The following is a 4,489-nucleotide window of genomic DNA, read 5'->3' as shown; positions in this document are numbered from 1 at the left end:
TAATATTGTGTAATGGCCATTGCTAATGTTGTGCTGCCAGAAAGCAATTACATGAACAATGACCACTTCTTTGGTCTTATCTGAAAACATCTGCTTAATCTCACTCTCTTTCCTTTCACTTCTTTATCAAAGGAAGTCTTTCTCACCGTTTTGGATTTCAATCATACAGGAATAAGGGTTGTAAATGATTATAGCAGTACATTCGTTCCAGTGTTGATGTTGTTGCTGTGGTTGTACTGTCTTTAACCCAATATCACACCTGATCCACATCTCATATCAAAAGCGTTCCAGCCTGACCATTCTGGCGTATCAGTTTTCTTTTTCTTTTTCTCCCGGGTAGAATAAATTTAGGATTCCATTATCCAGTGTGTCCTTCAATGATATGACTTTATAATTTAATGAACAGTTAGCTGCTATTCTTAGCAGTTTTAAAAAACCGCCTGGAGCCCCAACCCAACCCACCTCCATTGACTTCCTTTGTGAATTAGGTACTGAGTTCGCATCCTATTGAAGCCTACATTATGGTCTTTAAAATAAGTACCAACAATATGCTAGAGGGCTGGTCGAAGAATTTGTCCCAAGAAAAAGAATACTTGTATCTTGTATGTTTTTGCATGCAGCATTCAAAAATAATGTCAGATTATTTGTATCACCCAGTTTCTCTATTCCATGATATCCCTCTCAGTCCCTGTTACGTGGTCTAAATTTCAGTTAAGCTGTTGAAATGTGAGGCTAACTGTTTGAGAAATACTCCCTATTTAAATGTTTATGAATAGAATTAACCTAGTGAAATCATAAATCCAGCTGAGTCAATGAGTCACCGAAGCTTGGCAACTTCTTCGGGTCACTGCTTGGAATCGAACCTGAAAAAGGCTGGAGAGTATATCATCCCAAACGCTGTGTTAACAAACAAGATAAGGACAAATATTCGTCAAATGTAAATAGTGTAAATAGTGTATACAATGAGCTCAATGATGTTGAAAAAAACTGCAGACTAATTTGCATAAAAGAAGATGGCGGAATGAAACAAAAGAAGAAACCATTAGTTGACTGGTACTTCATTTTATCGTTTCCAAACCTAACTGCGACTTTATCTCATCACCCGCAGAGGTACAGATTAACTTGTTCAAGGAATCAAAAACAGTTGTAATAGGAAGAATAAGTGGCCTGAATGAAGCACATTGGGGAGTGTGCCCTTGCTAGTGGGAAGCGGTGGCTTTCTTCAGTGGACCATAAGGTTTGCGTGTCCGTGAGTATGCGGGTTTATACCGGGGATCCCCAGAGTGGGTCTTAATCGAACTTTATAATTTGATAGTCTATAAATATCGATGCTTCCTCCATACTGTAATCTTTTAATAAATATTTCGTCTTTCTTTCATCTTTCTCTAATCAATAAATTCTATTCAAATTCTTCATAGGTATATCTATTTAAAATTATAAACATTCTGTCCAGTTTTTTTTTTTTCTTCAAACAGTAGTTATTTGAAATTAACAGTTCCGCCCATATATGTGTGTGTGTGTCTTTGTGTGTGTGTGTGTGTGTGTGTGTGTGTGTGTGTGTGTGTGTGTGTGTGTGTGTGTGTGTGTGTATGTGTGTGTGTGTGCGATGATATATATACAGATAAAGACATATAGATAGACGATAGACATATATAGACAAATGTCTATACATATATATATATACATATATATATATAGATATTACGTATGTGTGTGTGTATCTGTATGTGTGTATGCATACATGTAAAGATATAGATATGTAGATAGATGATAGATATATAGAAATATGTCTACCTATGAATATGTGTGTGTGTGTGTGTGTGTGTGTGTGTGTGTGTGTGTGCTGCAATGCGATCAGTGTGGGCAATTAAATGCTGAAGACAGTGGTTATGTAAATTAACATGGCAGTTTATTAAAGTATATTTGCGTCACGTTATGAAACTATCTCTGAACGAAAATAGCAGTTCTATATTTGAGAAAATTCTAATTAGAAACTTCATCATCGTTACTTACAGAGAATCTCCACGAGTCATACAGTGCTATTCTATGGTCTCGCATTCTGTTATTGGTTATAGTCATTCGACTGTGGCCAAGCTAGAGCATGTTTTTCGATCGGTGTATATCGAAGACAAATTCGATTACTGCCATATTCGACAATTAATCGGCGACTTTCTTCATAGTTCAAATTATATGTGTCCGTCTGTGTATGTATATAGGTGCAGGCGTAGCTGTGTGTTAAGCTTGCTTCCCAACTACATGGTTCCCGGTGTGTGGCACCGTGGGCAAGTGTCTTCCACTATAGTCTAAGGCCGACCAAAGTCCTCTGAGTGGATTTGGTAAACGGAAACTGAAAGAAGCCCTTCGTATGTGTATATATGTGCTTGTGAGTGTGTGTATGCGTGTGTGTGTGTGTGTGTGACCCCCCCCCCCCCCCATCACCATCGCTTTACAACAGGTTTTGGTGTGTTTACTACTAAATATTGTTAAACACACCTCTGCAAATGAAATGTATATAAGTAATTCATTTTAATACTACGAACAGTGAGACTATTTTTAGCAGTGAGACTGTTTTTAGCAGATCCCCAAACGGGGCTCGTGGCAGGCGATGGGTTTAATGTTCAAACACCTTCCAGTCCAACATTGAACTAATTCTAACAATCTGCCTTGATGCTCTGGTATTATAATGCATTAACACAAGTCCAAAATGAATTCCACTTCCGCTTTTGGAATTGTCACGCATCATTGTCGTTTAAAATGTTAATGAGAAAATAATGAATGCCACAGATCCACATTTTCCATTTCGTCCTCATATTAAACGTAACATTTGTAACAAGAACTGCTGAGATATAAAAGGTATATTTCTTTTGATTGTATCATTACTTTCAGAAGTGGATTGTCTAAGATGTTGCTTTTTACCGCTCATCATTTTACGTTCAATAAATATATGTGTTTGTATACTGTGTGTGTGTATAGAATATTGATATGGTTTTCTTTCGTTGATAAAGGAATAATTTCATTAAAGCAATTAATTCGTAATCTTAATAAATTTTCAATGATTTCAGGAGTCCCGATATTTTGTATGATTATAAAACCATTTAATTATGACGTCATATGAATCAATTTTTTAAAATAAGAGAATTAAAAAGAACCTATTTAGCAAAACTCGCGTTCGCTGTCTTTCTCCTGTTTCTTTTTTTTTTTTTTTTTGGCCGAAATTTCTAATATATTTCTATTGTGACATCATTTCATGCTAAAGATTTTCAAATCAGAGAGGTGTGGTGGGAGGGCAGTCGTCGTCATCACGTATCGTACGCCTGCGGTGCATTGAAGACACACCAATGAAAGTCTTCCCGATTAAGCGTGTGTTCTTATTGTTGCCAGTTGAGTGGAGTGGAGCAACATGAAATAATGTGTCTTTTGTTCAAAGACATCGCATGCTGTCAGGGATCGAACCCATGACTTTACGACTGTGAACCGAATAGCGTAACCACGAAGCTACGCCCCTTCACTCATCAGAACTATGTAAATATAGCAACATCGGAGCCGGAGATCTTGCAGTGTTTATTCCGGCAATTATAATATCTGAGTTCAAATCCCGCTGTGGCCTACCTGGGTGCTAAACTTAGCTCTTAATCCAGTTTTAAAGTACTACTTGGTCCCTTAGAGTACCTTCAGCCGAGTCCACAATGTTGCAAGCATTCACAGACAGACTAACAGACAGAAAATCAGACAGACTGACAGACATGTGTGTGTCTTTGGGCTTGTTCCCCACAATCGCTTGAAAACCCGTGTTAGTAACTTAGCGGATCAACAAAAAGAGAAGGGTAAAGCACTAAACTTCAAAGAAATAAGTCCTGAGGTCCATTTACTCAACTAAATCTTTCAAACGTTACCCCATCATGGCCGTAGTCCAATGAATGAAACGCGTAGAAGACAGAAAAAGAAGACACGTTGAGAATGGAATATAAAGTCCTCTGTGTGTGTGTGTGTGCGTGCATGTGTGTGTACATGTGTGTGTGTGTGTACGTGTGTGTACGCGTGTGTGTGTACGTGTGTGTGTGCGTGTGTGTGTGTCTAAATTTATATTGGAGCATGTGTACTTCCAATTTTTATCTCCTGTATTTTTTTTTTATTAGATAATGATTTTTAAAAACCGAGTTGATTGTGTCTCGTTTAATAAATTAACTCCTCGTTTCCTCTTCTCTTCACTAATTATAACAATCGCTCAGACTTAAATATTTATTATACTGAAACAAAAATATGTATTCTTCATGTGTAAAGGACATTTTGAAGACATGACATTTTCCAGGCTTTTTTTTATCTTCTTTCTGATTTCATTTGTGTTTATGGAGTTTGGGTGTGTGGTAGGGAGGAGGCTGGCAACGTCTGTGGGGAAAGAATTTTGCAGCAATACTTGTGATAATGACTTAAGCACTGCTGGTCATTACAATGATAATGATGGACAGTAAGAAATGATGGTGGTGGTGGT

General features: G+C 37.4%; 1 long non-coding RNA gene across 1 annotated transcript in view; it reads right to left on the bottom strand.

Moving 5' to 3' along the window:
• The window catches only part of LOC149133131 (uncharacterized), a 36,958-nt gene extending 33,612 nt beyond the window's left edge, over positions 1-3,346 (bottom strand). The window contains exon 1 of the long non-coding RNA XR_016243890.1: positions 2,014-3,346. This is a non-coding gene — a long non-coding RNA (uncharacterized LOC149133131). The remainder of the gene's footprint in view (positions 1-2,013) is intronic.
• Between the last annotated feature and the right edge of the window lie 1,143 nt (positions 3,347-4,489).

The sequence above is a fragment of the Octopus bimaculoides genome, chromosome 12, assembly GCF_046866305.1.
Source record: "Octopus bimaculoides isolate indiv1 chromosome 12, ASM4686630v1, whole genome shotgun sequence".
NCBI lineage: Eukaryota > Metazoa > Mollusca > Cephalopoda > Octopoda > Octopodidae > Octopus > Octopus bimaculoides.
Note: the sequence above shows the minus strand (reverse complement) of the source record. Positions and strands in the feature narration are given on the sequence as shown.